The following is a 9086-nucleotide window of genomic DNA, read 5'->3' as shown; positions in this document are numbered from 1 at the left end:
CACCTGCCCACTCATCATCCATTTTCTCAGATCATTCAAAAGTTCAGGCAACATTGAGAGAGAGAGGAGCACTAGACTGGAGTTTGGAAACCTGGGTTGGAATGATGGAGGCGCCACTAATGACTTGTAACTGGGATAGTAACTTATTTTCTTTAAGCCTCAGGGAACCTGTCTGTAAAAATGACAACAATAATCTACCTCCCAGGGCTGTCCAGAGATACAATTAAATGAAGTTTGTAAACAAGAGAGACACACAGAAGGTTCTCGATAAATGTCAATTGAATCTAAATATACATAAAGTAGAAAGTACAGGGAGACCAAGGATTCTCGTCTAGTTCATAACCAGGAAGGAAAAATAAATGATTTGGATATAGATAAAATGTGATGATTCATTGGCTGTGTTTTAAATTGCTTGGGCTATGGCAACGTAGAAAGAGTTCTTAGCCAGTGGATCTGTTTCCCAGGGGCCTGAGGAAATCCTTCTTTGGCAGTTGTCAGTCTAAGCCAGAAGGTAATAGGATTAACTCCCAGAAAAGTCAAGAACAAAGAGAGCCATCAATCACAGTGGGAGAGACTCTCTTTGCCTGGGCAGTGGGAGGGAGAACACTCCTGCAGGTGCTGCCAAAGGGCACGTCCAGGCTGTGGGATGAAGAAGAAGGATGGACAGCAGGCTGGGCTGGCTGCAGAGAAACAATTAGTCAGACGCCTGGGTCTGGAGAACAGACCTCCCCTGTCTGTGTCCTCACGTAGAGCTGCAAGGCTAACCGTAATCATGGGTTTTGCAAGAAACAAACATTCGGCAAGCTATGGCAAAACTGACATGACTCTATCAGCCAAAGACATTTATTGTGTCTTTATAATGTGCGAATATGAAAGGAACCCAGAGCTCATTAGCCTGGGCTGGCCGTCGCCTCTTTTTCTTGCTTCAGTCTCTTGTGGTGATTTTGCACACAACTCTTACCTCATTAGATAGAAATCATTTGAGTTTGTTTTCTTCGCTATACTACTTTTATTTTTGTTTCTCCAGTACTTAACACATAATAGATACTTAAGATATTCAATCAAAATAGACTTAATGGAACTGAACTGTGACTATGGGCCAGGCACTTTTAAATTAGGCTTATGCATGCATCCCTGTGGTATAGTTTGATGTGCTAGAAGTTATTTTACATTCTAAAGTCGACGTGGACAACATCCTTGTCTCTACTGTTGCTGGAAAATTGGTGGGGAAAAAAGGCAAGAAACTTAACTGTTGAGGTATATGGAAATACGTAGTAATCTTTAAAAGAACCTTGATATGTTATAGAGTAGGATGTCAAATTTGCGTGAGTTTCGAGGTAAAACACATGAAGTCCAACTCTTCCACCTTCTCCTGTGACTGCCCTGAATTGTTGGGTTTGCAGCATTTCCTGGATTATGTTGGCCATCATGTGTGGCCAGCTACGTGAGGGCAAGGACTGTGTTCTTCCTTCCTGATGAAACCCTAGATTCAAGCACAGTGCCTGATACCTAGGAGGCACTCAAGAAAGAGGTGCTGAATAAATAAAAATGCATTTTCTGAATTATTTTTCATGCGCTTCTCTTCTCTCTTTAAATACAGTGTAAGCTCCTGTAGGATATCCTAAGTTATCTTTGGGTCTCTGGTACCTGGCACCAAAAAAGTTCTTGCTTTGTGTTCATCCACGCTTCATTGTATATCCACGGGGCCTAGAACAGCATTCTACAAACATCAGCCACACTGTACATTTTCATAAACGATGCTGGCTTTGAGGACATGGAGAGTTATAATCAACTCTCATTCTGCTGCTTAGCACTTTGAGCACCTTCATTCATAGTCTTCCTTGGCCTCAGTTTCCCTATCTGTAGAACAAACACAACAATTCCTATTTCACAAGCTGGATGCCAAGTATCAAAGATATTTTTAATGTAAGACACTTGACCCATAACAAGTCTTTGACAGATACTAATCCTCTCTTCCCTGCTGCTTCTGTCTCATTTCTGGACACTTGTTTACGTGGCTTAGGATGGAATGTGAAAGGGCTATGTTTTGGTGCTAGTTCTAAGCTCTGGCTTTGGTTCTGCAGAATGAGGTTCTCCTGCCCAGTTCTGAGAAAATCCCTCACTGCCTTTGAGGTTTAGTTTTTCTGTCAGCAAAATGGGTACAATAGTTGCAGCTATCCTGGGAGGAAGAATGAGATAATGTCTTCGAAGGAGCCTTGAGCTTCAGAGATGAAAGGTGCTGTATAAATTCAAAGCCCAGAAGCTCTGTGCTATTACTCTTCAGTGGTTTGTTGGATTCTCTTAGATCAGGAGGCTGCCTGACCCACAGACATAGTCGTCAGCTCTGTCTCCTTCCTAAAAGCCCTTTGAAATGATGTGAAGGCACCTGTGAGTGGTGTTGCTTTGCCTTTTTGCTCTTCCCGCCCCTCCTCTACTTCATTTGCTTGCTCTGAAGTTGAAAGTAATTTCTTTTGGAGTCGGAGGAGAAGCGAAGCAATCATAGGGATAATTGACCGTGGGGGTCAATAGATCTGAGTTCGAGTCTTGCCTCCAAGTCTCACCTGCACTGGGCACATCAATGACTGTCGCTGGGTTTGAGCTGACAACGAGGAGGTTGGACTAGATAATCCCCAAGTTCCTAACCAAGCTTGAAAATGTGAATCAGATGCCTGTCAGAAGAGGATCTGAGATGTGGAAGTTGAACCGTACATGACGGCAGAGCATAAACAGGAGAGAATCTTTTCACTAGGAAGGAGGTTGTTGGTGATGACTAGAGAAACGAAGGGTGGAAGGAGCCGTGAGCAATCAGATTAGGCAGGACCTTGAAATCTAGACATAGGTTTTCCTTCTGGGAGGCAACATGGTGACTCAAAAAGAGCAACACCACGCCTTTAGAGCCAGGCTGACCTGAGTTTAAATTATGGTTTTACCACTAATTAGTTATGTCTTTGGGCAAATTATTTTACCTCCAGAATCTTGGTTTTTATTTTCTGTAAGATGGCAATAAAAATGCCCGCGTCATGGAGTTGTCAGAGAATTTGGTGATGTTGCACGTATGAGTACAATAGATCATTACTTGCGGATTTCATTTTTGCGAACTAGCTTACTTGCTAAAATTTACTTGTAACCTCCAAATCAATACTGGCTGCACTTTCATGGTCATTTGCGGATATGCACAAAGTGCATGGGTGAAAAATTTGAGTCACCCAACAGAGGTTGAACAAAGAGACCCTCTGTCTTCTTGTTTTGACTCTCACATTGTAAACAAGTATCTTTTTCACAATCTATTTGATGCCATGTTTTCCTATTTATGTGCTTTTTGTGTGTGCGTGTGTGTGTGTGTGTGTGTGTGTGATTTTTGGTGATTTAACACCAGGCATGGTGCTAAAGTATTGTCTGGTGTTACTAAGTGCAAAAAGGCTGTGATACGCCTTCTGGAGAAAGTACATGTGTTAGATAAGCTTTGTTTAGGTATGAGTTATACTGCTCTTGTCTGTGAATTCAGTGTTAACGAGTCGATGTTAAATATGGTGTCTTTAAACAGAAACATCCATTAAAAAAAGAGCTTATGTATTGCTTGGTTGATGAAAATGTTCTGATCGGAAACTCACAGGAACGTAACCCTGTATTTCCCTTAGGAGCAATGGTTCCATATTCACTAATTCAGTGTTCGTGACAACTTTATAGAATATAACTACTAGGAATAATGAGGATTGACTGTATCTGAAATATAATTCTTTCATCAGTCAGCCTTTGATAAGTTATGCTGCAGGAACAGCAACTCCCAAATTTTAATGGCTTACAATCTAAAACTTTTATTTCTTATTCATGTTATATGTCAACCAAAAGTCAACTATAGCTTTGCCTCAGGCACCGTCTCACTATGGGGTCGAGGTTGATTTTAGCCTCTATCTAGAACATGCCAGTTTCCTGTCACAGATAGATCTGAACCAGGCAATTATTTTATGGCTTCTGCTCAGACATGCACACAAAATTATGCCCACTCACATCCTATTGGTCAAAGCAAGACATGTGGCCAATCCATTATTAATGGGGTGGGGAGGTATACTTTTCCCAGGGAGGCAATGCAGGCACACTCCTATGGGTGGGGATGGATAATCCTTTTATATATAGAAAGGAAAAGGAAATAAATACTTGGTGGGAGGGGGAGATAAAAATGCAATTTACTATGATTTCTTTTTCTTGGCTTTCTCACTTCCTACTGTTGCCTTATAATTAGGCAAAGGGAATGATGAGAAGCTGCCTACAGACAATTTGCACTAAGTTTTCAGAGGGAAGAAGCTTTTATACACTTAGCTAAAAGCTAAAACCATTACGTAAAGCCTGTGTGTATGCACATGCGTGCGTTTCTTTGGGTGTGTGTTTGGGAAGTATGTAAACAGCATCAGTAAATAGAATTTATCAGGCACAGAAACTTTAAATAAGCTTTTTGAAGGGATCCAATGCCCTTGTCTTATTGATGAAAAAATTAAGGCCTAGGAAAGTGAAGTGAGTGGACAAAACACGTGTTTGTCTGGCTGTCTGGTGTCAAGGCCAGGACAAGAAACTGGATTTCAGCTGACAAGCCCTAACTGCTCTTCCACCTTATTCAAAGCTGTGTAGTTGCTGCTGGTGTGATAGAGAGATGGCGAATGTCTAAGTTCTTTGACTGAAAGGGTGATATTTTCATTCACCTTCACAGCGGGGGAGGAGATGGTTAGGGAGATAAAGTTAGAGGGTAATGGAGATGAATCATGATACAGCAGAAAGATAATTGGCTTTGAGTTCAGACAGACTCTACTAAGACCCTGCTGTGGGAACTTGGGCAAATCATGGACCCTCCTAGACCCCTAGTTTCCTCACCTATAAAACAGTACTGATAACCCTTACAAGGTTACCACTGGCAATTAGAGATGATATAGGGAAAGAATCTGGCATGTATGAGGTATAAGATCTGAGACTGCCATTGCTTTGAGTGTGATTGTGATTTTAGACCCTACAGTTTGGGCAACTGGATGGTTGCTGTGAGACTGTACAACACGACAACCTCTGTGATTTTCTTAGTTTCGCATAGACAGTGTGAAGAATTCTACTCCCATTCTCTCTCCTAGCAAAAGATGAGCTGGCGAGCAGAGGAGACATATGTCCAGATGAAAGTGGTATGTCTTCCATGGATTGGCTCCCCTCCTTTCCTGTGGTAGGGCTGGTCCTCAGCAAGCCGGGTGTTATAAGCCTCTTTGAACTAACCTTCAAGGTAGCTCAAAGGCAATTTGGCTTTAAAATCTTTATGGAGGTTTTCTTCTTCCGCTCACTCTTTCATTATATTTCCCTCCCTTCTTTTTAATTTGATATGGAAGTTACATAAATGGCTTACCATTCTTATTTCTCGTGCTTGCAAAACGGAGACACACACATACACGTAGGTTGTGTTTACAGCCAGGGAAAATTCCTGGCTGGATGGAGACATTGGCTTCTTTATAGGGCTGAGAACAAGGTTTCTTTTTTTGCAGTTGATGAAGTTATTAAATCTCTGAAGTGTGTGTGTTTTTTGTTTTCCACGCAATGCCCAATAAGATATTTTACTGAGTTAGCAGTCAAGGTTCTTCTCATCCCAAAATAAAATGATTGGCGTGAGTCAGTGAATGAGATCTAAGTGAGTGTAAATACATCCCTTTCAGATCACAGATTGATGATGAACATTTTTCTGTTCACTATTATCAAACAGTGAAAATACACAACAGAAACATTTTAGTGGGTCGAGGGGCAGAAAAAGAACTTAATCAAGTATATTAGCTAGTTTTCTGGGTCTCGAAGAGGCTAAAGAGGCACTGAGGACAAGGACCACTTCCAAATGACATCATGAGAATGTGCCAGCCTAGATCCCATCGCTGCCATTGGGCACAGAGACCACGGCTCACGTCCAGACTTGGGATTCCAGAAATCTCACTTCCGCTGCTCCTGAAAGCCAGCCATTTCTAACAAAAAAAAAAAGGTTCCACTCAGCATCTGCTTTCTCATGTTGCTTACTTTTCAATGAGGCTCCCAGAGGTGCACATGACTGGCGGGGCTGAGGTGGAGCATTACAGGGGATGTTGGGAAGGATGTGGGAAATTTCTCAAATGTGGGAAACTTTTAGTTTTTTTAATGCTGGATAACGTTGAAAAAAAAAAAACTTGGAAAATGTAACTGTGGCTTCATTTGGCTATTCGATCTAAACTGTAGAGGGTTTCCGAAACTTATCACTCTTGAAATTTGGAACTAGATAATTCTTTGTTGTGAAGAGCTTTCCTGCGCATTGTAGAATGTCTAGCATCATCCCTGGCACCCACTGTAACCCAGCAGCAACCCCCATTGTTATATCAGACACTGATATATGTCTGAATGTCCCGGGGTGGGGGGCAAAACGGTCCCTGGTTGAGAATCGCTGCTGTAGGCCACTTGACATTTGGTGCACTGTGTGTGTGTGTGAGGATGTACGTGTGTGCACATCCTTATGCTAAAAGATTTTGGGGGAAAGTTGACTAAACCAGATATGAGGGCTGTAGGAAATAGGACTGGGGGAGGAGAAATTCTCATAAGTCTTCCCCTTGAATATGAACATCACAATTGTAAGGATTTGTTCACAGCTCAGTTCCCAGTGCCTAGTGCATAGTAACGCTCAGTAAATATTTGTTGAATGAATGAAGAACGAAAAGAAACTCAATTTAGATAGTCTGTGCTTTCATTAAACTAGGATTTTCCTTCCAAAAATACAGTTCCTCTATTCTTAAACTTTGTACTGGGTGAGGGTAGCAGCAGTCAGGGGTCAGAAGCCCAGGTGTCACAACATCCTGGATGTTACACACTCAGTGCTCACAAGTTTAACAATGGACACACCCTTGTTCTTCCTGTTTCCTTGCAAAATATGCATAACGTACATCCCGATGCATCCTTTAGCAGAATTCGGGCGACCTCACTTAGGGAATGCACTCGGCAGCCCTGGTACAGTCAAAAGCCCAAGTTACCGTTTAAAGTTTACGTTTAAGCTGAATCGAAATTTCCTGAGGACCTCTGGGTCTTTTGATTGGTTGATTGAATATTCATTGAGTCAAATGCTGAGAATTTAGCCATGAGCATGATAGACCAAGTGTCAACTCTCACGGATCCTACATGCAGGTAATACATAGAGATACTACATAAGAAAATACATAAATAGGGTAACTTCGGATAGTTTTAAAAAAGAGCACTAGAATGAATTTACAGGAGACAGGGAGTGATGACAAGTGGACATTGAGGAAGAAAGGCTGGCCAGGCAAGGTCTCTCCGATGAGGTTCTCCCAGTGCAATGACCTCAAAAATGCAGCCTCAACCTTCACCTTTCTCCTCCCCTGAATTCTGAGAATAAGAAGAGGATGTGTGTGTATGAGGGTGAGGAGGACAGAGAAGCAGCAGCTGACCTATTCAGGAGGAGGCATTCCAGAGGGTGCATATGTCTTTCTTTTTTTTTTTAATTTACATATGTTGTTATTATTTTTAAAGTTTATTTTTTCTCATTCTAAATGTAAAAAAAAATAATAATAGTAGTAATTACTACCTGTGGTACCTAGTATGCATAATCTCATGGTGTAAAAATACACAGGGCTAACTGGTCCCAAAACACAGCCTGATTTAGCCAGAGCCATTTCAAGTTGACACATGGAGGCTGTGCTCATGGTCATAGATGTTCCTGCAGCTCAACGCCATTCTTTCTCTCCAGTGACCTCTGCTGCCACTGATGCTGCTACACCCATTCCCGCTGCCTCCTTGTCCACATAAATTTGGTTAGAAGATGAGCAGTCATGAATCAGGTGTGACCATCACATGATAGACGTGATTCCTGCCTGTTCATCATGTGACACCCATGTTCTTTTTAAAAATGACTTAGGTGACCAATAAACAAAGTCCCTGAAAGTTCGGGTACTTAAATGAGAGGCACTTGGAGTATCGGTCAAAGAGAAAAGATTCTAACCTACCATCGTCAACAGCATCACTGTCGTGACTGACAGAGTGTGAGTTCTGTCACTTCTACCAATATTTATTTAGCACTTACTGTGTACGGAGCCTTCTGGAGCATACTGATAAGGAAGTGAGAGGAAAGAGAATTCAGATGACCTCCTCTCCCGTGATGCTCAGTCTACCTCCTTCCCTGTGCCTGGTTCCTCTATGTGCCAAGCAAGCGTCTTAGAAGAGCTGTCTCCTGGACACTTGCTACCATGACCGTTTGTATTTTTATAATTTCCTAATGCCAGAGTTCACAGGGTAAGTATGATCACCTCCCTCTGGATGACCCTTCTCAAATAAAGCTCTCTGCTAAGAATTTCCAATTGCCATCACCCTAAAACAATGGCATTTATACGACTCACAAAGCACTCCCTAATATATGCTCTTACTGGGTCCTCTGGACAACTCTGCAGGTAGTATCCTTAGACCCATTTACAAAAAAAGATAATTGAGTCTAAAAGGACTAAGTTATCTGCCCAGGTCTCCGAGAAAGGAATTAACTGGGCCAGAGCATAAAACCAGATTTTCTATTTCTAAACAAAATTTTTTCCATCCCTTTCACCCTGCAAGAGATTTCATGACCAAGTGATTGAGAAGCACAGTCTCAGGGAAGCTGGATTCTACCAAAGAAGCCAGTAAGACCACCCCGAAAACCTGCAGCCTCCCCTCAAGCACTCAGGAGCCCGGAGTGGGTTGTCTTCCCTGGCTCACTCCCAGTAGACATTAAGTTCACCTGTGCTTGCTCCGAAATAAATCAGTGTCCTTTACTGCTGCCACTGTTGTCTGGAAATAATGCAAATGCAATGGGCCCACACTGACACTGTGCTTCCTCGGAAGGATACACATAATAAATTGTCCTTTAATACTGTTAAAGAGACATTTTCCTCTTACTCGAGCGCTTTCGAGGTTGGACCGGGCTACTCACCCAGAGGAGGAGGATGTGATACCTTGTCACCGGACCCAGTTATTCATGTGGCCTCTCCGTGTTCTTCAGCTCACTGCATTGTTCAATTTAAGACTGCATTTCCCAACCCCTGTGTCAAGCCGCAGGACTTGCTGGTAACCTA

The 9086-nt window shown here is 42.3% G+C and overlaps 1 long non-coding RNA gene across 1 annotated transcript in view; it reads left to right on the top strand.

The window, feature by feature from the left end:
- Positions 1 to 8825, top strand: part of LOC120595446 (uncharacterized) — a 169486-nt gene extending 160661 nt beyond the window's left edge. The window contains exon 8 of the long non-coding RNA XR_005650827.1: positions 8062 to 8825. This is a non-coding gene — a long non-coding RNA (uncharacterized LOC120595446). The remainder of the gene's footprint in view (positions 1 to 8061) is intronic.
- Positions 8826 to 9086: the final 261 nt, after the last annotated feature.

Source organism: Pteropus medius, unplaced genomic scaffold (genome assembly GCF_902729225.1).
Source record: "Pteropus medius unplaced genomic scaffold, Ma_sr-lr_union100, whole genome shotgun sequence".
Lineage (NCBI taxonomy): Eukaryota > Metazoa > Chordata > Mammalia > Chiroptera > Pteropodidae > Pteropus > Pteropus medius.
The sequence above is the reverse complement of the archived record's forward strand: the minus strand, read 5'-3'. Positions and strand labels throughout refer to the sequence as shown.